The sequence below is a fragment of the Grammomys surdaster genome, unplaced genomic scaffold, assembly GCF_004785775.1.
Source record: "Grammomys surdaster isolate TR1022 unplaced genomic scaffold, NIH_TR_1.0 341, whole genome shotgun sequence".
Taxonomy (NCBI): domain Eukaryota; kingdom Metazoa; phylum Chordata; class Mammalia; order Rodentia; family Muridae; genus Grammomys; species Grammomys surdaster.
This window is the reverse complement of record NW_021604760.1, coordinates 4,404,203-4,427,765: the sequence shown is the minus strand read 5'-3', so window position 1 is coordinate 4,427,765 and position 23,563 is coordinate 4,404,203.

Below are 23,563 nucleotides of genomic sequence, written 5' to 3'. Positions count from 1 at the left end.
AACATAGTGCTTTAGTTAATTTTCTCAGTGCCTCTCTCATTCTTAGAACTCAGAAGGGTCTACTCACTAGGCTTCCACATTAGTGATGCTAAAAGATGAAGCCAACAGTAATTGTAATAAAGGCAACTGGAGATATCATCAGCTGAAGAAGACCTGGGCATAGTGTGTCTCTGCTGAGCTGAGGAGTATCCTTAGAAGAGCTGGACAATGAAAGATCATCAAGAAACAAGCCTTAGCATCCCAAATCAAGATAAAGTTAAGGTTCTTTAAAACTGAAGATCAAACTAAAGTTTACTTAAACAAAAAGCAGCAATGAGAGACCAACTGTAACTTACAATTACAGCTAAAATTTTCAGAATCCTCTTCTTGTTGATAAAGCAGACAGATTTAAATGCTTTCTGTTCCTAGGTTTCCATACCCCCACATTTAGGCTTCCTTGATTTATGGTCAGTTTATAAATTCCTGAAATGTTTTTAAATTAAACAACTTTCTCCCAAGTTTCCTTTGAGTCAAAGGTGAAATCCTGAATGATTCTTAGAGAAAACTGTCAAATATTTTTAGATGAACAACAATACAATCACAAAATATCATATTACACAAATAATGCATTGCTTAATGGTATAATGCACCACTAAAGTTTATCAAAGCAGTTTAAAGGTAAGAGTTAATGAGCTAAAGAGCTATGTGAAGAATGTAGCATTTTACAAACAGCAGATTCAAAACAAATATTTTGAATGGAAGAAAGTCAAGATGTCTCTATCATGTCTATCAAGTCTCAGACATCAGGGAATTTTGCAGAAGAGGAGACAGAATAATTGCAAGAGTAGATAAAGGACATGAAGGAAACAAGAACTTTTAAAAATTCTTATTGAAAGTATTTATTTATTCCCTTTACAACCCAATATCAGTCCTCCCTTTCCACCCAGTATCCCCTCACACAAGCCCTCCCCCATTTCCCTTTCCCTTTCTCTTGTGAGAAGGGGAGCCCCCCACAGGTATCAGTCCCCTACCCAGCCATACACACATCAAGTCACTGCAGAATGAGGCGCATCCACTCCCACTGAGGCTAGACAAGGTTGTCCATTTAGGGATGTGTGTGATCTACAGGCAGGCAGGCTCAGCAACAACTCCTGCTCCAGTTGTTTGGACCAAGCTGCTCATCTGCTCATATGTTCAGGGGACCTAGGTCTAGCTCGTGCTGGCTATTCAGTTGGTGATTCAGTCTCTGGAAGCTCCCTAGGTCCAGGTTAGTTGACTCCTTTGGTCTTCCTTTCGAAATCCTGTCTTCTTCAAGTCCCTCAGTCTTTCTCCCAACTCCTCTATAAGACTTCTCAAGCTCCATCTAATTTTTGTGTGTGGATGCTTTCCATTGGCTGCTAGATGGAGTCTCTTAGAGGGCATTATACTAGGTTACTGTCTACAAGCATAACAGAGTATCAATAATAGTATCAGGGATTGTTTCTTGCCCATGGAATTGATCTCAACTTGTGGCAGTCCTTGGTTGGCCCTAACTTCAGTATCTGCTCTTTCTGTCCATGCACATCTTGTAGACAGGACACATTTTGGGTTTTAGGCTTTGTGTGCATTTATCCTTCCACTGAGAGTCCTGCTTGGGTATGGAAAGTGGCCACTTCAGGATCTATATTCCCCCACTGCTAGGAATCTCAGCTAGAGTCCCTCTTTTACACCCTCTGAAGTCTCTCCCCATCCCAGGTCTCTAGGACCTCCTAGAAATTCCTCTCCAGCTGATTTCCCTTCTCTCTCCCCTGCTCTCCCTATATATGATTTCCTCCCACCCACTCCCTTTCCTCTCTTCTACCCAGAACTTCCTGAACAGAACACCAATGGCTCAGGCACTAAGGTCAAGAATTAATAAATGGGATCTCATGAGACTGAAAAGTTTCTGTAAGTCAAAGGGCACTGTTATCAGGACAAAACAATAGCCTACAAGTTGGGAAAAGATCTTTACCAATCCTATACCTGACACAGGATTAATATCCAAGATATATAAAGAACTAAAAAGCTAGATACCAATAATCTGCATAACCCAATTAAAAATGGGATACAGAGTTAAACAGAATTTTTGACAGATGAATCTTGAATAGCCAAGAAGCACCTAAAGAAATCTTCAATGTCCTTAGACATCAGGAAAAGATAAATCAAAACAACTCTGAGACTACACCTTACAGCTACTAAAATGACTAAGATAAGAAAAACTCAAGGGACAGCACATGCTGGAGAGGTTGTGGAGCAAAGGAACACTTCTCTGCTGCTGGTGGGGGTCAAAACTTGTCCAGCCACTCTGGAAAACATTTGTAGGTTCCTCAGAAGATTGGGAATAGTTTTACCTCAAGATCCAGCTATACCTCACCTGGGCATACCATCCCACAAGGACACTTGATCAGTATGTTCATAGCAGCTTTATTTGTAATAACCAGAGACTGGAAACAAACTAGATGTCTCTCAACTGAAGAATGGATACAGAAAATGTGGTATATCTACACAATAGAATACTACACAGAATATCATGAATTGTACAGGCAAATGGATGGAACTAGAAAGTATCATTTTGAGTGAGGTAAGTGAGACTCAAAATGACATGCATGGTATGTACTCAAGGATAAGTGGATAGTAGCCATAAAGTACAGGATAGCCACATTGTAATAAACAGACCCGAAGAAACCACATAATAAGGAGGGAATAAAGGAGGATGTTTGAATCTTTCTCAGAAAAGGAAATAAAATGATTATCATAGATGGATGAAAAGAGGGAAGTGTGTGCGTGGAATAACAAGACCTTTTAAACACAACAGGACTAGCAGTTCATATGAAGTCATGCAGACTGTGGTAGCATGTACAGACCTGAACAAGACTAATCCAGATGGAGTCTCACTACTGAAAGGGGAAGTGGATACATGCCTCCATCCCCAACCCAAAGATATCTCCACTTGATAACCATTCAAAAAAACAAAACCAAAATTTAGTTTTCCCCAAATGAAGTCATATTTTGGATACAACCTACTCTTATGGGCAGATTTTATTACGGGCAGTGTCTATGTCCAGTAGTAGCTGGTCAACACAACATGAACAAAATGGGTTTTGTTGTTGTTGTTTGTTTGTTTGTTTGTAGATTTTTGTCTCATAATGCTTTTCAAGGCTATTTTTTCTTATAGGTCTTTTGCATACATATTTTGATTTCTGGTTTTGTGATTTTTGTGTGTGATAACACGTGTTTTTGCATCTAAATGTTTCTTCTGCTTTTATGTTTGGCTCTTTTTCTTTTGTTTGCTTAATTTCTTCTACTCTAGTTTTACTTGATGATATTTTACTTTATTACAAATTTTAAGATTACTGTTTGTTTTCAAATGAGAGAGAGAGAGAGAGAGAGAGAGAGAGAGAGAGAGAGAGAGAGAGAGGTGAATTTATATGAGAGTAGTGGTGTGGTGGATTTTGGAAGAGTGGAGGGAGGAGAAACTATAATTAGAGTAGGGTATATGAAAAAATCAGCATAAATAAATAAGACCACATTCCATTATGACAATCCCACAAACTATGAAGCTTCAAATTCTGGAAGATAAAGATGAAAGAATGCCAGAAAAGATTTTATAGTTTTACTTTAAAAATGACAAATAACTCAATAGAAGACTCAAATATGCAGGTAAAAATTTAATTCATTATCTAGACAAGAATCATTATTTAATCGATTCAAAACATAGCCAAGAAAGTCAACAAAGTGGATGAATCAGTAGCATAGAAGGAAAAATTTAAAATATGTGAAGGAAATTTTCAGAAAGGAAGCTGAGGCAAAGAAAAGATAAAATTGACAGCAATGAAAGAATCCAATATCCCTTCATAAATAAATAGCAGTAGACAGGAACAGCATCTACACACAAGACCAAGAAAAATAATGAATCTCAAGGATGGATATCAAGGTCAAAATCAATATCTCTATATACAGAATATATAAAGAAAAACATTCATGAATATGGCCAGAACTTCCCAAGAAGTCTGTGATAAATTGAATAACCAAGTTTACTATTGAATAATATTTTGAAAAAGAATTCTCTAAACTTAGATAAAGAAGTAGACATGATCTTCTGATATCTCCCCATAGTCAGAATGTTAAAAAATGCATAGCGAATAGTCAATAAAAATAAATAGTACTCAATACAACAAGGAAAAAACCATTAACATAGAGAGACAAAAACAACAAAAATCTCTGGCAAGACATTCCTAAGAGGAAAGTTTAAAAGTATGCACACATAAAAAAAAAGTTGGAGAGATGGCTAACATCCCAGTGACGAGACTTGAAGCATAGAGTTAACAGATAAGAAAACTCAAATGTAAAAGATGGGAATGGATGGCTAGTAAACTATACACTTACTATGTAAGTAAAAATAAAAGAGAAAACATATTCCAGCCTCACCTAGCAAAATACACACAGAGATCCTAGTTCTCTATGGAGGGAGGATCTCTGGCCCCACATCAGTACCTGGGGTTGTACAGTCCTGTGATTTATAACTCAAGACAGGAGAGGGTTGTTCTGATGATTGGGGCAGTCTATATTATTCATGGAAGATATAATCCCTGTGTTCTGTAATGTACAAACTTTTCTTTCCCTTGTCTAGTCACTAAAAAACACAGTATAACTACTATTTCCAATATGTTTACTTATCACAGTCCTCTTTACAGGATTCAAAGTGTACAGAAAAGCTGTACATGAGTATGGACAGAACCAGGGCTGGGGGATTTGGAAGCTAGTCACCCTTGTCCTAACTACAGCTGGATATAGACTATTTCTGCTAGCGTTTTACATAATGGTGGGAGTTAACTCAAATGTCAGTTAATGAAAGAATACTGGACAAAAACTTAGAAGATGTTTTCACACATAGTAAATAGTAAAACATGTGCCTAATCACCATTTTTCCCACAATCATAGAAGCATATTAAAAATTTAATACTGCAGTGTATTACAGAAACGAAAAACACTTTACACTACACGGTCTGGAAAAAGTTGTGAGAGGAGAAAATGTAATCAGAATATAGTGTATGAGGAAAAAGTCTATTTCCTATTTTAAAAGAGTATTTTTAAAATCGTCTTAATAGGTAAAGACATGGCATCCAACAAAACTCAACCCTAATCCATATTAAAACTCTCTAAAAATTTAAGTTTCCAAGAAATACTCTAAGGATTATAAAAGGTAATATTGGAAAAGGTGCACTTAATGAATAAAGTGAAATTTTTTTCTTTCAATATTATCTGTTGGAGTTTGGTCTGGTGTTGCTTGTATTTAGATGCTAAATTCTGTACCCCATGATCTGGTTGCCCCCAAATGGATTCTCATGTACTCTTCAAGTGTGAATCTTTCTTCCTGGTATAGAGAGGGGGAGTAGAAGAAAGGAGAGCAAAAGAAGAGAAGACCATCAGGAGAGGAGATGGACCATGAACAGGAGAAAAACAACTAACTAGGGACATGAGGCTGGAATGTAAGTTAAAATCCCTCCAAAACCTGCCCAATCTAGGCTTACAGCTTGTAAATTAAGTACCTGGATTCTGTGTCTTTTATGTGGGCTAGCTTGAATAAATAATTACAATTGTAATTTTCCAAAGGGATTGCAATTAGTACAGTGAAACAAGAAAAAATAATAAAAGGTGTATGTTGGAATAGAGTAAGTAAAAACATCTTTATTTATAAGCAACACTTAGCTGTACAGAAGTTTTAGGATCAATAGTGTACCTGTAATAGATATTAACCTAATATAAAAATCTCATTGTTTAAAAATATCTTCTCTCTATATATATATAACCAAAATCAACTTAATAAAATTGTATAATAATATAACTTGCATGCAAAAATATGTTTAAGGGATTTTATAGCAATTTTATTCATAAGAACACAAAACTGTAAGCTACCCCATAGTCTCAACAAGCAGCTTAACAATAAATATGCTATAATATTTACTCAATGTAGGATCACTCAGCAAACCATAAATTACAAATACATGCAACAACCTGGTTGCACTTTAAAAATCTGCCATGTAGAAAGCATACATAATATATAAATACATAATATATTTATCCGAAATTCTGGTTCCATAAAAGATGATATGTAAAGAAAAATAAAACCAGAAAACTGGTTGCCATTCTCTGTCTGGGGGTACCAGCTATGGATTGGAGTGGAAATGGGAGGTGTTGTAGATGCAGATGACCTCAGTCAGCCTTCTGAACTGTACAGAGGTGTGGCTACACACACTTCTGCACTTATACTAGTTGACTACTATGTCTGTCAAATTTGTATAAACTTTGTTGCATGAAATCTATGTGCCAATTCAAATGAAAAGACAAAAATAGGGAAATGGACCGAGAGAGGGAGAGGGAGAGGGAGAAAGGGAGAGCAAAACAGTCTCATAAATTCAAAAATATCTGAGACAACAGGTGCGAAAGGAAGGGAGAGGAGGCCCTGAAGAGTCAGGCCATTTCAGAACCCTGCAGCTATTTAAAATTGCCAAACAAAATCCTGAAGCAAAAAGAAAACATATTTTTGCGATGCAAAAAGCAGAAAGTGACCTCTGACCTCTGACTTCTGATCTATCGGCTTAGATAGCAGTTGGAAGTATAAGAGTTCATTTTCAGGAATTAATTTGTATAGTTCTCTTGTTCGATCCCTTTAATTTGGAAAATAAAAGTCGTTCCAAATTGCCCACTGTATTTCTGCCAAACTCTCATGTGAAGAATTGGGTGGCAGGTGTTTCTTTCTGTAGTCATTCTTAGGAGGGTTTGTTCCCATGTTTGAATGGAGTCACTTGTGCAACTTCCCCCTCCCCCAGATCTTTCACTGCAGCCTGGCCTGAAAATCTATTCTTCTGGAGTACGGTGGAATGTTCGCCCATTTATAATTGCTGCAATCCTTCATTTCTCTCTCTGTTGCTTTGCTGTGCCAAGCACATCAGAGCTAAACTCTTGGCAAAGGATTTTTTGCTTGTAATAGTACAAAATACATTTTACTATGCCCTTCAGTGTGTGTCCTGAAGGGAGATGAAGAAAAGCCTGAAATAGCTGAGGGAAGATCTTCTCATGAACAGTAGCTGATATATGAAAGTAACCTACAACAGCTAAATCAAGGTACTTCTAGACTGTGGCAACAAGACCAACAAAAGTTACCTTTAGTGCAGGCAACACCAGAAACCAAATTGTAAAATATGTTAACTCACTCTGCACCTAACTCTTATTATTACACTATTCATGCTCATTTTTATTTTCTCATTGTTTTAAATGGTAATATTCATGCTTTAAGACAAATACTAAGTAACTTGGCTAAAGGTTTTAAAAAGTAGGTTCTACAGTAGGGTTTAGACATTTTATGTGTCCAAATCCAACCCCAGTGGGCTTTATCCTAGCTCAGATTGCTTTATCACTCTACCCTGAAAATATATCACCAGGGCCTGTCACTAAAGACTCTGAATGAATATGAGCTGAGTGACAAGCCTTCAGAAGAGAAAGACCGTATGAGAAGTAGCAGAGACATTGTAAGACAAAGCCATGACTAACACATTTGTCTAGAACATCACAATTGTTTGAGAGCCACAGGAAACAAGGAAAACAAAATATAATTGACATAACATATACACATACACATACACATATATATATATGATAGATAGATAGATAGATAGATAGATAGATAGATAGATAGATAGCTGTGTTCATATTAATAAATCACTCTCTGGCATGGTTAGCGATTTCAATGACTCGCTCACTAGACCCTAACTTATATCAGCTCTGAGACTTTCAACTATTTCATTAATCACTAGGGATATGCTTTATAATTCATATAAAGCTTTTTGGACCTTCAGATTGTATGATAACACAATTCACCATCCGTTCAGATGGGATGCAGCCCCTCGATGACTGACCATCTCAGTAAATCCAATCCAATTAAGATTGAACTTCTATTGTTTAGGTTATTGTTTTAGTTTATTTGTTGTGTTTTAATGTAGATTTTTCATCAGGCCAGTGGTCTTAAGGTTTCAGATAATTCTACAAAAATTTATGGAAACTTGTAGGCACATTATATTTTATATTTGGGGATGTTGGTTTTCATAATTTTACAAAATTGGTAATAAATTTATGACTCAATTCTAAACATCAATCTAAACCTTAGAATGTAAAGGCTGATTTTTAAAGCTTCTTCCTGTATTAATTACTTCTGTTGCTGCTGTAACAAAGTGCTCTATTAAAAGCAAACACAGGGAAGGAAAGAAGGAAAGAAGGAAGGGAAGAAGGAAGGAAGGAAGGAAGGAAGGAAGGAAGGAAGGAAGGAAGGAAGGAAGGAAGGAAGGGGTGATTGATTTATCTAGGCTCAAAGTTTCAATATAGAACCCATCATTGCAGGGATAGTATTGCAGGGATGCATTAATGGTATGGATACACCAGAGTACTCAGCAGGGATGCATTAAGAAATATACCAGGTGGAGGGTTAGATGTCATGAACAATTTTTAAATCTTAATTACAAAGGTCTGTAAGAAACATAAGCAGTGAGAGATAAGTTTCATTGTCTCAGTACCCAATTGTTAGTGGTGTTGAAGATCGCATCATCCAGCATGTTGAAAGTCTATCTGAACATGCTCTCAGATGATATGAGGAAGCTCAACAGCTCTTAGAAGTAAGTCAGAAGTAGCTGAATAAAATCCTGGTTTTTAAGCAGAATAGTCTTTGCTGTGATGTTTTTTCTTTTGCTTTTATTTCTTTTGTTGAAATAATATTTTATCCTTTGTAAAAGACTAATTTTAAATTATAGTTAAGTATTTTATAACATTATTTGTCATTTGCTGATTTAATAGACTAAACTTTGTAATCAGATTCAAATACTATTAAAAAAAGTTTCACAGTCATTATATAATTTAAAGTAATAACTGATGTAGGCATCACTTTCTAATCAAAACTACTTTTTAAGTTAATGACTATCCAAGGTTTGTCCAGCAGGAAAACATATATCTAAAATTTAATCATGGGCTTTATATGTCCCTTTAGAAAAGGATACTTAAAACAAATAAATGATTGAGAAAATATATTATTGTAGAAAACCAAGCATTTTACCTCAGCATATTGAATTAACCTTCAAAAGTTTCATTACCTTTATATAATTTTTAACTAGTTATAACCCATATATATTTTTTTAATTTTCTTTTTTTTAATTTCTTTTTTTTTTGAACATGAAATGCTTTTTTATAGCATGTTTTACAAGGGGAGGGGGTAAGAGGGTCCAGGTGGTGGAAAAGTACAAAATCTTCTTGGCCTGTGCCTTGAAACATGTCATGGTCTATATGGTACACTGCCTTGAATTATGATCTACCTGCTGTTCTTCAGAAGATATGGTACACTGCTTGAGTTATGGTCTCCCTGCTATTCTTAAGAAGACATGGTACTCTGCTTTGAGTCTATCTGCAGTTGCTAAGCAGGATCTTGCAGTTGCCAAGCTTCAGAGGACATTGTGCAGGTGGGGAAAGGTAGGGGGTAAGGGTAAGGGCTAGGGTCCTGGCTTCTGGCATCTCCCCCTTCTCTGTTTAGTTAGAGAAGGCGTCTTATATTCAATCCCAACTATGTGAGTTTTGAATTTGGATGTCTAATTATGGGGGGTCTTAGACAAGTTCACAACCCCAAAACACTGATGTGAGACGAGTCACATCGATGGTCGAAGGCTTTAGGCTGTCGACGATGGGCAACGTCAAGGGACTCTGATGTGGGTGAAAGGAGGGTGAGAGCCCTCTCTTAGGCCATGTAGGCTGCACCCACTCCCAGCACCACGCACTCCTTTTCGGCTCCATTGGGTGGGCCCCTGGGAAGTGGACCACCCAATGGGAATAATCCCGTCATTGGGCTAACTCACAGCCATCCTAGTCTCTTGTAAATGTTCAAGTTACCAACCATTTGTCAGTTTGGGGTGTAATATTGTCATAAAGGAAGGCTCCCCCATGTTAGCGGCCATATCAAGGGTGGCCTTGGTTTAGGAAAAAGCCAATTTTTGTTGTGGTGATCAAGAGGCCAAGCTCTCTATCGAGAGAAATGAGGGCAAAGCCAGGCATACCAGGAACCCTTCTGGAGGGCGTGGAAGTCTAGGGGTCGACCGTAGGGGGAGGCAGGGGAGCTGACAGCTGTGTCAGTCTCCTGCGGAGTCACTTCTGGATCCTCTGCAATTTTCAGCTGATGGTAATGAACTTCAACTGCCTTCTTGATGGCAGCATCAACCTGGTTCTGTGGACGACAGGTCACGGGCGATGATCTCTGTCTTGCTCAATCTTGATGTCGTGCGCACATCCTCTCAATGAGGGTCCGTCCGGATGGGTCCATGCCTCGAGCCCCATGTCTGGGTGCCACTTGAACCGACCGGCGGATCCTGGTTATTCGTGGGGGCGAGGAGGACTGCAACCTGCTACTCTTCAGAAGATATGGTACACTGCTTGAGTTATGGTCTCCCTGCTATTCTTCAGATGATATGGTACACTGCTTTGAGTCTATCTGCAGTTGCCAAGCAGGATCTTGCAGTTGCCCAGCTTCAGGGGACCTTGTGCAGGTGGGAAAAGGTAGGGGGTGAGGGTAAGGGCGAGGCTCCTGGCTTCTGGTCCATCTGGATTAGAACTTCTAATAGCAGGCATCACGGGTGATTCAATTTTACCTGGAAAGAAAAAAGAAGGGGATTCTCAGGGAGATTTCTCTTCCCTGGATGTAAATTGTTATTCATCGTATTTATGGTTGGGCCTGGCTTTGTGAGGGTATCTATTTTTTTCATTAATATTTGTGGTAGCCGGTTAGCTGTGCCTTCTGTGGTATTGGGCAGGCATATCAGTCCTCGGCTCCATAAGGGAACTGGGACTGGGGCATTCCCTTTATGGGTATGAGGGTCCTTCCCCATATCTGTGGCAAAGTTTTGTTGGTCTTGGTGGTGCCCAAGGTCACCAACATGGTCAGCAAGAGATTTGCCATGAGCTTTCAGCTTTAGAGAGAGAAAAGTGAACAAGGCATGATGGAGAGTATTTCAGGGGGACTCCTTCTGAGGGGGTACCGTTCCCCCTCTTTTGTTTTTAAAGCCAATTTTTCAGAGTTCTTGTAAAATCAGGGCAGAAGCGCCAACAGTTGCTCCTTCCACACTCAGAGAGTCATGAAGGCCTTATTTAAGGATATATAAATCTATATTAATAATCTTTTGTCAAAGGACTTTTATAGCGCCACTGACAATTAATCAGACTATATGATATATCGATTAGAAATAGCTTTTTCTACTTTTTGTGAGATTACCTCTCTTTTGTCAATTAACTGTTGAGGAAGTTAGGGTTTACCTCTCTCTTGAGAATATTGAACAGAGATTTAAATTCTTTTGTGGAGAGCTTAAAATAGTATCTTAGCCAATTTGCATCTCCTAGAAACTTTTGAAATTAATTTAAAATAAATAGACTCCCTTTTTTTTTTAAATCCTTTATCTGTGTGGGGTTTTTATTGGGTATTATACGTATTTACCTTTCAATGTTGTCTCCTTTCCTCATTCTCCCCCCAAATCCCTTATCCCCTACCCCTTCCTCCTAATTTTTGTGATGGTGTGCTCCAAACATCCTCTCAGTCCCATCTCCCTGCTCTCGAATTCCAACACAGTAGGGGATCCAAACTTTTGGGGACCTTGGCCCTCCACTTTCACTGGAGTCTAACAAGGTCACCCTCAATTCCCTATACAGGTGCGTGAGTCCCTCCCTTTGTGCTCTCTGGTTGGTGGTTTAGACTTTGGGAGTTCTGGTTGAAACTTTTGATGCTCCTTCTAAAAAGGACCAACGCATTCATACTTTGGTCTTCCTTCTTCTATGTGAGTTTTATGTGGTCTATATGAAGATTCTTAGAAATTGTGAGCTTTTGGGCTAATATCCACTTATCAGTGAGTGCATACCATGTATGTTCCTTTGAGATTGGGTCATCTCACTCAAGATGATATTTTCCAGCTCCATCCATTTGCCTAGGAATTTTGTGAACTGATTGTTTTTAATAGCTGAGTAGTACTCCATTGTATAAATGTACCACATTTTCTGCATCCATTCTTCTGTCGAAGGGCATCTGGGTTCTTTCCAACTTCTGGCTATTATAAATAAGGCTGCTATGAACATGGTGGAGCATGTGTCCCTGTTGTATGGTGAAACTTCTTTTGGGTATATGCCCAGGAGTGGTATAGCTGGGTCCCCAGGTAACGCTATGTTCAATTTTCTGAGATACCGCCAGACTGCCTTCCATAGTGGTTGTACCAGTTTACAATCCCACCAACAGTGGAGGAGTGTTCCTCTTTCTCCACATCCTCGCCAACATGTACTGTCACCTGTGTTTTTGATCTTAGCCATTCTGACTGGTGTGAGGTGGAATCTCAGTGTTGTTTTCATTTGCATTTCCCTGATGACTAGGGATGCTGAACACTTCTTTAGGTGCTTCTCAACCATTCGAGCTTCCTCAGTTGAGAATTCTTTGTTCAGTGCTCCATTTTTTAATAGGGTTCTTTGATTGTCTAGAGTCTAATTTCTTCAGTTCTTTGTATACCTTGGATATTAGCCCTTTATCAGATGTAGGGTTGGTGAATATCTTTTCCCAATCTGTTGGTTGCCGCTCTGTCCTATTGACTGTGTCCTTTGCTTTACAGAAGCTTTGCAGCTTTATGAGGTCCCATTTGTCAATTTTTGGTCTTAGAGCACAGGCCATTGGCGTTCTGTTCAGGAACTTTTTCCCTGTGCCTATGTATTCCAGGCTTTTTCCCAGTTTCTCTTCTATTAGTTTCAGTGTGGCTGGTTTTAAGTGGAGGTCCTTAATCCACTTGGAATTGAGCTTTGTACAAGGAGATAAGTATGGATCAATTTTCATTTTTCTACATGCTGACCACCAGTTGGACCAGCACCATTTGTTGAAAATGCTATCTTTTTTCCATTCGATGGTTTTAGCCCCTTTGTCAAAGATTAAGTTACCATAGGTATGGGGGTTCATTTCTGGGTCTTCTATTCTATTCCACTGGTCCTCCTGCCTGTCTCTGTTCCAATACCATGCAGTTTTTATCACTATTGCTTTGTAGTACAGCTTGAAGTCGGGGATGGTGATTCCTCCAGAAGTTCTTTTATTGCTGAGAGTAGTTTTCGCAATCCTGGGTTTTTTGTTATTCCAAATAAATTTTAAGATTGCTCTTTCTATCTCTGAGAAGAATTGAGTGGGAATTTTGATGGGAATTGCATTAAATCTGTAGATGGCTTTTGGCAAAATAGCCATTTTTACTATATTAATCCTTCCAATCCATGAGCATGGTAGATCTTTCCATCTTCTGAGATCTGCTTCGATTTCTTTCTTCAGGGGAATGAAGTTCTTGTCATACAGGTCTTTTACTTGCTTGGTTAGGTTCACACCAAGGTATTTTATATTATCTGTGACTATTTTGAAGGGTGTCATTTCCATAATTTCTTTCTCAGCCAGTTTATCTTTTGAGTAGAGGAAGGCTACTGATTTGCTTGAGTTAATTTTATATCCAGCCACTTTGCTAAAGTTGTTTATCAGGTTTAGGAGTTCTCTGGTGGAAGTTTTGGGGTCACTTAAGTATACTATCATATCATCTGCAAATAGTGAGATTTTGACTTCTTCCTTTCCAATTTGTATCCCTTTGACCTCCTTGTGTTGCCTAATTGCTCTGGCTAGGACTTCCAATACTATATTAAATAAGTAGGGGGAGAGTGGGCAGCCTTGCCTAGTCCCTGATTTTAGTGGGATTGCTTCAAGTTTCTCTTCATTTAGTTTGATGCTGGCTACTGGTTTGACCCATATATATTTTTAAACAAACTCTTATGGCATACTTTAATCTTAACATTATTGTTGTTATTTAAAAATTTTATAAAACAATTTTAATGAGCTAATTTTCAATGAAAGCTCAGAAGGCTATATCTAGAGCACAAAAACATATGGTATCTTAGATATCAAACAGTTATAAAACAGGTAATTACATTAATCATTTTTGTTTTCTTAACTTAATTACTCTTTAAAGATTCAAATTATTATAACACATACCTTGATGTGGCCTTTGCTAGAAAAGCATTTACTTTTTACTAGAATTAATGAGGCTTCTATAGAAGAATAAGGCATCCAGAACAGGCATTTATAACTTTATCACTATTACTTTTTAGCTAAACAAAGATTGATATTTTTTTAAATATGTTTTTAATGCTGTAATACATGAAGATGATCTATAAATGCAAAGATGCCTGTGTAAGCCTCAAAGTAGAATTTTTAAAATGACAATTAAAAACTTAGCATGTTTTCTTATATAGTCCTGGCAAAAGTAAGGGTCTTGAAAACCATGTTTGTTTGTTTGTTTGCTTGCTTGCTTGCTTGCCTGTATTTTAAAAAGACAGTAGTGGTCAAAATATCCTTTAAATTTCATAGCATAGCTCCTTATCCTCTGACTCTTAACGTCCTTCAACCTCTTTTTCTGCAATGTTCCCTGAGCCTTAGACATAGGCATGTTTTCTAGATTGTATCCTTTGGAACTGGGCTCCACAACTCTGCATTTTGATTGGTATAAAGCATCTGTCTGTTGCAAAGAGAAGTTTTCTTTTTTTTTTTTTTATTGGATGATTTATTTACATTTCCTATGTTGTCTCCTTACCCCATCCCCCACCACCCCCTCGGAACCCCCAATCCCCTCGCCCCTCCTCCTTCTTCTCTGTGGATGTAACCTCTATCTACACCCCCCCACTCCCACCTCCCCACCCTCAAAATTCCCACCCCCTGGGGCATCCAGCCTTCATGAGGTCAAGGTTCTCTTCTTCCACCTATGCCCAGCAGGGCCCTCCACTTTTACATATTCAGCTGAAGCCCTGGATCCCCCCCTAAGTGCTCCCAGGCTGGTGGTTTAGACCCTGGGAGCTGTGGTTGGTTGGTATTGTTGCTCTCCTCATGGTGCCACAAACCCTTTCAGCTCCTTCAGTCTTCACTCTAACTCCTCTATTGAGAACCCCATGATCAGTTCAATGGCTAGTTGTGAGCATCTGCCTCTGAATATGTCTGACTCTTGAAGGCCTCTGAGGAGATATCCATATCAGGCTCTTATCAGCATGCACTTCCTGTCTTCCACATCAGCATCTACCTTTGGTGATTGCACATGGGATAGATACTCAGGTGGGGTGGTCTTGAGACGGCCCCTCCTTCAGTTTCTGTCCCTCACTTTGTCTCCATATTTGCTCCCTTGAGTATTTTGTTGCTCCTTCTAAGAAGGACCGAATCACCCTCACTTGGTCTTCCTTCTTTATGAGCTTCATGTGGCCTGTGAGTTGCATCTTGGGCATTTCAAGGTTCTAGGCTAATATCCAATAATCAGTGAGTGAATACCATGTGTCTTCTTTTGTGATTGGCTTACCTCACTCAGGATGATAATTTCTAGTTCCATCCATTTACCTAGGAACCTCTCGAATTCATTGTTTTTAATAGCTGAGTAATACTCCATTGTGTAAATATACCACATTTTTTGAATCCATTCCTCAGTTGAAGGACATCTGGGTTCTTTCCAGCTCCTGGCTATTATAAATAAAGCTGCTATGAACATAGTTGAGCATATGTCCTTGTTATATGTTCGAGCATCTTCTGGGTATATGCCTAGGAGTGGTATAGCTGGATCCTCGGGTAATGCTATGTCCAATTTTCTGAGGAACCGCCAGACTGATTTCCAAAGTGGTTGCACCATCTTGCAGTCCCACCAACAATGGAGGAGTGTTCCTCTTTCTCCACACCCTCGCCAGCATCTACTATCACCTGAGTTTTTAATCTTAGCCATTCTGACTGGTGTGAGATGGAATCTCAGGGTTGTTTTGATTTGCATTTCCCTGACGACTAAGGATGCTGACATTTCTTTAGATGCTTCTTGGCCATTCGAGTTTCTTCCGTTGAAAATTCTTTGTTAAGCTCTATACCCCATTTTTTAATAGGGTTATTTGGTTGTCTGGAGTCTAATTTCTTGAGTTCTTTGTATATATTGGATATTAGCCCTCTATCAGATGAAGGATTGGTAAAGATCTTTTCCCAATTTGTTGGTTGTCGTTTTGTCCTATTGACAGTGTCCTTTGCCTTACAGAAACTTTGCAATTTTATGAAGTCCCATTTGTCAATTCTCGATCTTAGAGCATATGCCATTGGTGTTCTGTTCAGGAACTTTTCCCCTGTGCCCAAGTATTCGAGGCTTTTCCCCACCTTCTCTTCTATTAGTTTCAGTGTATCTGGTTTTATGTGGAGGTCCTTTATCCACATAGACTTGAGCTTTGTACAAGGGGATAAGAATGGATCAATTTTCATTCTTCTACATGTTGTCTTCCAGTTGAACCAGCACCATTTGTTGAAAATGCTGTCCTTTTTCCACTGGACAGTTTTAGCTCCTTTGTCAAAGATCAAGTGACCATAGGAGTGTGGGTTCATTTCTGGGTCTTCAATTCTATTCCATTGATCTTCCTGCCTGTCTCTGTACTAATACCAGGTAGTTTTTATCACTATTGCTCTGTAGTACAGCGTGAGGTCAGGGATGGTAATTCCTCCAGAAGTTTTTTTATTGTTGAGAATAGTTTTCGCTATCCTGGGTTTTTTGTTATTCCATATGAATTTGAGAATTTCCTTTTCTAACTCTGTGAAGAATTGAGTTGGGATTTTAATGGGGATTGCATTGAATCTGTAGATTGCTTTTGGCAAGATGGCCATTTTTATTATATTAATCCTGCCAATCCATGAGCATGGGAGATCTTTCCATCTTCTGAGATCTTCTTCAATTTCTTTCTTCAGAGACTTGAAGTTCTTGTCATACAGGTCTTTCACTTGCTTGGTTAGATTCACACCAAGGTATTTTATATTATTTGCAACTATTGTGAAGGGTGTCATTTCCCTAATTTCTTTTTCAGTCTGTTTATCTTTCATGTAGAGGAAGGCTACTGATTTGTTTGAGTTGATTTTATAACCAGCCACTTTGCTGAAGTTGTTTATCAGGTTTAGGAGTTCTCTGGTGGAAGTTTGGGGGTCACTTAAGTATACTATCATATCATCTGCAAATAGCGATATTTTGACTTCTTCCTTTCCTATTTGTATCCCTTTGACTTCTTTTTGCTGTCTAATTGCTCTGGCTAAGACTTCCAGTACTATATTGAATAGGTAGGGGGAGAGTGGGCAACCTTGTCTAGTCCCTGATCTTAGTGGGATTGCTTCAAGTTTCTCTCCATTTAGCTTGATGTTGGCTACTGGTTTGCTGTAAATTGCTTTTACTATGTTTAGGTAGGGGCCTTGAATTCCTGATCTTTCCAAGACTTTTATCATGAAGGGATGTTGAATTTTGTCAAATGCTTTCTCAGCATCTAGTGAGATGATCATGTGGTTTTTTTCTTTAAGTTTGTTTATATAGTGGATTACATTGATGGATTTCCGAATATTGAACCATCCCTGCATTCCTGGGATAAAACCTACTTGATCATGATGGATGATTGTTTTGATGTGGTCTTGGATTCGGTTTGCTAGAATTTTATTGAGTATTTTTGCATCGATGTTCATAAGGGAGATTGGTCTGAAGTTCTCTTTCTTTGTCGGGTCCTTGTGGGGTTTGGGTATGAGTGTAATTGTAGCTTCATAGAACGAATTGGGTAGTGTTCCTTCTGTCTCTATTTTGTGGAATAGTTTGAAGAGAATTGGTATTAGGTCTTCCTTGAAGGTCTGATAGAATTCAGCACTGAAACCATCTGGTCCTGGGCTTTTTTTAGTGGGGAGGCTTTTGATGACTGCTGCTATTTCCTGAGGGGTTATGGGACTATTTAGATGGTTTATCTGCTCCTGGTTTAACTTCGGTACCTGGTATCTGTCTAGGAAATTGTCCATTTCATCCAGGTTTTCCAGTTTTGTTGAGTATAGGCCTTTGTAGTAGGATCTGATGATTTTTTGAATTTCTTCAGTTTCTGTTGTTATGTCTCCCTTTTCAGTTCTGATTTTATTAATTTGGATACTGTCTCTGTGCCCTCTGGTTAATCTGGCTAAGGGTTTATCTATCTTGTTGATTTTCTCAAAGAACCAACTCCTGGTTTTATTGATATTTTGTATTGTTCTTTCTGTTTCTATTTGGTTGATTTCAGCCCTGAGTTTGATTATTTCCTGCCTTCTACTCCTCCTGGGTGTATTTGCTTCTTTTTGTTCTAGAGCTTTTAGTTGTGCAGTCAACTTGTTAGTGTGTGCTCTTTCCAGCTTCTTTTTGTAGGCACTTAGAGCTATGAGCTTTCCTCTTAGCACTGCCTTCATGGAGTCCCACAAGTTTTGGTATGATGTGTCCTCATTTTCATTGAATTCTAAAAAGTCTTTTATTTCTTTCTTTATTTCTTCCTTGACCAAGTCATCATTGAGTAGAGAGTTGTTCAGTTTCCATGTGTACGTGGGTTTTCCATTGTTTTTGTCATTATTAAAGACCAGTCTTAGTCCGTGGTGATCTGATAAGATGCAAGGGATTATTTCAATCTTTTTGTATCTGTAGAGGCTTGTTTTGTGACCAATTATATGGTCTATTTTGGAGAAGGTACCATGAGGTGCTGAGAAAAAGGTATATTCTTTTGTTTTAGGATGAAATGTTCTATAGATGTCTGTTAAGTCCATTTGGTTCATAACTTCTGTTAATTTCAAAGTGTCTCTGTTTAGTTTCTGTTTCCATGATCTGTCCATTGCTGACAGTGGGGTGTTGAAATCCCCCACTACTATTGTGTGAGGTGTAATGTGTGTTTTGAGCTTTAGTAAAGTTTCTTTTATGTATGTAGGTGCCCTTGCATTTGGAGCATAGATGTTCAGAATTGAGAGTTCACCTTGGTAGATTTTTCCTTTGATGAGTATGAAGTGTCCTTCCTTATCTTTTTTGATTAATTTTGGATGAAAGTCGATTTTATTTGATATTAGAATGGCTACTCCAGCTTGTTTCTTGGGACCATTGGCTTGAAAAATTGTTTTCCACCCTTTTATTCTGAGGTAGTGTCTGTCTTTGTCACTGAGGTGCGTTTCTTGTATGCAGCAAAATTCTGGGTCTTGTTTGTGTATCCAGTCTGATAGTCTGCGTCTTTTTATTGGGGAATTGAGACCATTGATGTTAAGAGATATTAAGGAAAAATGATTGTTGCTTCCTGTTATTTTTGTTATTAGAGGTAAAGTTATGTTTGTATCTTTTTTGGGGGTTGTTGGAAGATTACTTACTTGCTTTTCCTAGGTTGTAGTTTCCCTCCTTGTGTTGGCATTTTCCATCAATTATCCTTTGAAGTGCTGGGTTTGTGGGAAGATATTGTGCAAATTTGGTTTTGTCATGGAATATCTTGGTTTCACCATCTATAGTGATTGAGAGTTTTGCTGGGTATACTAATCTGGGCTGGCAATTGTGTTCTCTTAGTGTCTGTATGATGTCAGTCCAGGCTCTTCTGGCTTTTATAGTCTCTGGTGAGAAGTCTGGTGTAATTCTTATAGGTCTGCCTTTATATGTTACTTGACCTTTTTCCCTTACTGCTTTTAGTATTTTTTCTTTGTTTTGTGCATCTGATGTTTTGATTATTATGTGACGGGAGGTATTTCTTTTCTGGTCTAGTCTATTTGGTGTTCTGTAGGCTTCTTGTATGTTTATGGGCATCTTGTTCTTTAGGTTAGGGAAGTTTTCCTCAATAATTTTGTTGAAGATATTTACTGGCCCTTTAAGTTGGGAATCTTCATTCTCATCTATACCTATTATCCTTAGGTTTGGTCTTCTCATTGTGTCCTGGATTTCCTGGATGTTTTGAGTTAGGAGTTTTTTGCATTTTGCATTTTCTTTGACAACTGTGTCAATATTTTCCACCGTATCTTCTGCATTTGAGATTCTCTCTTCTATCTCTTGTATTCGGTTGGTGATGCTTGCGTCTGTGACTACTGATCTCTTTCTTAGGTTTTCTATCTCCATGGTTGTCTCCCTTTGAACTTTCTTTATTGTTTCTATTTCTAGTTTCAGATCCTGAATGTTTTTGTTTAATTCCTTCTTTGTGTTTTCTTGCATTTCTTTAAGGGATTTCTGTGATTCCTCTTTAAGGGCTTCTATCTGTTTACTTGTACTCTCCTGTATTTCTTTAAGGGAGTTACTTAATTCCTTCTTATAATCCTCTATCATCATCATGAGAAGTGATTTTAATTCTGAATCCTGCTTTTCAGGTGTGATGGGGTGTTCAGGGCTTGCTATATTGGGAGAATTGAGCACTGATGATGCCAAGAAACTTTGGTTTCCGTTGCTTATGTTCTTGTGCTTGCCTTTCGCCATCTGGTTAACTCTAGTGGTACCTGCCCTCACTGTGTAAAACTGGAGTCTGTATTTCCAGTTATCTTGCTTATTGCAGAGCTCCTCAGAGTCCAGAGGTCTCTGTGGTCTTATGCTCCTAATCTCCTGGGTGGAATAACTCCTGGGACTCAGGCCACCTCTTGGATCTGGAAATCCTTCTGCTCTGAGTGCAGTGGGTCCTCGATGACTCAGGATTCAGTTTCAGCTGCTCTGAGTGCAGTGGCTCCAGCTGCTCTGAGTGCAGTGGCTCCTGGATGGCTCAGGATTCAGTTTCTCAACAGGACAGGAGCAGACCGACTCTGTGTCAGCTGCTCTGAGTGCAGTGGCTCCTGGATGACTCAGGATTCAGTTTCTCCACAGGACAGGAGCAGACCAACTCTGTGTCTGCTCCAGCCCAGAGGACCAGGCAGGGGCAGAAGGGAAGTGGAATTCCGGAGGGGCGGAGTTTGGGTAGCTGCTGTGCCCTGGATGTCCCTGGCTCCCCGATCTATCTCTGGGGTTTAGGGAGTGAGATGGAGTTCTTACCAGCTGCTCTGAGTGCAGTGGCTCCTGGATGACTCAGGATTCAGTTTCTCAACAGGACGGGAGCAGACCGACTCTGTGTCTGCTCCAGCCCAGAGGACCAGGCAGGGGCAGAAGGCAAGAGAAGTTTTCTTAATGAGGGGGTAAAGACTAAACTTCTTTGTGGGTAAAGGACAAATGTTCATAGATTGCTGTTGGAGATTATTCTGGTTTAGTACATTAGAGGTTGTGGTTTCTCTTCTTGTAGCCATAGTTTCACTACCACTAAGTAGTTCTAGGTTTCCAGTACCAGGCATGGTCTCCCTTTGTTGAGCTAGTCTTAAGTCCAATTAGGGAACAGCTGGTTACTGTCAAAGAATATGTAAAATTATTGTAGCATTAGGAAATTATGCCGTTCTGATTGTTGATGTAGTTCATAGGCATCATAGCCGGGTAGGACTGTTGGTTGCCTCCTCACTTAGAAATTTGCATAGCTCTTTCTCATATCATAAAGCTAGCCCTCAAAGAGGGAGCATTCAGACCAATTCAATTCAGGGGCCTTTGGGCCCTATTTATGAAGTGTGTGGTATCATCAGAGATCGACACTTATTAGATAGAGTGGGCATGGTAACCAGGGGCAACAACAATAAGCTGTATGTTTTTAGAGTCTCTTAGACAAACCTTGTCTAACAACTCAAAAGAGGGCTTCTCACGTCTGGTATTGGGAGTTTGCTTAGATGGTCTTTGGTGCTTAGAGAAAGCACTATGAGTCCAGCTGAGAAAAATTCTTTAAAATTATATAAGCATATTTATCCACACATTATTCCTTGGTAGTTTTTTTCAGCCATTCACATTGTTATTTTACCTACTTTCCTTCTCCTTTATGTATCTTCCTCCCCCTTCCCTAAGAGACCTTCATTTTCTCATTTTACCAATCAGATAACATATACCCTGCTATTCCCAGTTACTCTCTTTTTCCCTTCTTCTGTTTTTACCTCCCACTCCCTCTCTCCCTCTCTAAGCTCCACTTTCCCATTTGCCAGATCAGATCCTGATTGTATTCTGAATTTCCCTCTCCACTGCTCCCCAATGTCTCTATACTGGCAATGGTCCCATTTTACTTTCCTGTTTTCTGAAGTTACTGCAATCTACATACACATATCTAAACATTTAAACCTAGGAATACCAAATAAGAGAGAACATGTGACATTTGTTTTTCTATACCTAGGTTGTCTCACTGGATATGATATGATCTTTTCTAGTTCCATTCAATTTTCTACAAGCTCTTGATTTCATTTTTTCTTTACCACTGAACAGCATCTTATAGTATATATGTACTATGCTTTCATTAACCATTCATTTGGTTATAAGAAATTTAAGTTGTTTCCATTTCCTAGATTATGTGAATAGCGTAGCAATGAAATGAGTGATCATATATCTTTAGAATAAGATGTTGATCTAGCCTATCTAGAAGAAAGAAGTAACTTCAGGCAGGAATCTAAATCTTAGGCTAGAACAAGGAAGTAGGCTTCAGTCATGAAAATGACCTTGGGCTAGGACAAGGAAGTAGGCTTAGATATTTAGGTCATCTTGATAAGCCCATAGAAACAGTGATTCGAGAGAGATCACGGGACTTTGTTTATTGCCTTGCTTGTTTCTTGACTATTTGCATCTATTGTATTGCTAGTTCCTCAACCTAGAACTGACCTTAATACTTACATGAAATTAAAATGGTATAAGACCAGAAAGGAGGAGAGGGGATGCGATAGAGGATTTCGGGGGGGAGGAGGGGAGTATGGAGAAAGGGAATAACATCTGGAATGTTAATAAATAAAATATCCAATAAAAAATAAATAAATATAAAAAATAGCTTAGGTTTCAGATAGAGGCACAGGCATCTCCTCAGAATATCTTCCTTTCTGCCAGGCCAGTTACAGTGCCTGTAAAATTATCACCAAGGCAGTTATGTTGCACCTGTTGCTTCGCAGAAAACTCAAATGGCACCTCAAAGCTCTTTAAAGGATTCCACAGAGCTATAAAGACTGTGGCAGACAGAGTTTGTTATAGCAAACTGTTCAAATAGTGTATCTCCAAAGCAACCTTTCTCCTTTGGGTACTGAGTTCTTCACTCTTCAGTAAAACCATGCTCACAGCCTCATCTTTGCTGAAAGATGATTCTGAATACTCTCTCACAGTAGAGCAACCCAGGATTAGCTCTCATTAACCCAGTCAATTGAGCACACTGTTCTTGGAATCTCCCTAATCCTCTCTGCATGGACCCACTCTTTCTGGGTGACTCTCCTGGTATTTTGCAATAGTAAATTTTTTCTCTCTAAGTCTTCCTCTGTACTAATAATGTGATTGATGACAAGGAAAAATAAAAAAGAAGAAGAAGATGTTGAATCCTTTGGGAATATGCCAAAGACTGGTTTACATGCATCATAAGGGAGATTTAAATTTTTAAATATTTTGAGAATTCTCCACTATGATTTTCATAGTGTTTACAATCTCAACAGTGATTAAAGCTGCTTTTCTCCCTGCACTAAGCAGGGTAAGGGACTTGGGATACTGTGGGAGCCTATATGTCAGCTTTTGCAAGGCACAGGTGGCCAGACTAAGCCAACACTCTGGAAGCTGGGCTAGATAGAGCAGGATGTGGGAAAACAAATATCAGGGGGTATATTCGTCAGGATAGAACTTGGAGAAGAAAGTGCTAAGTC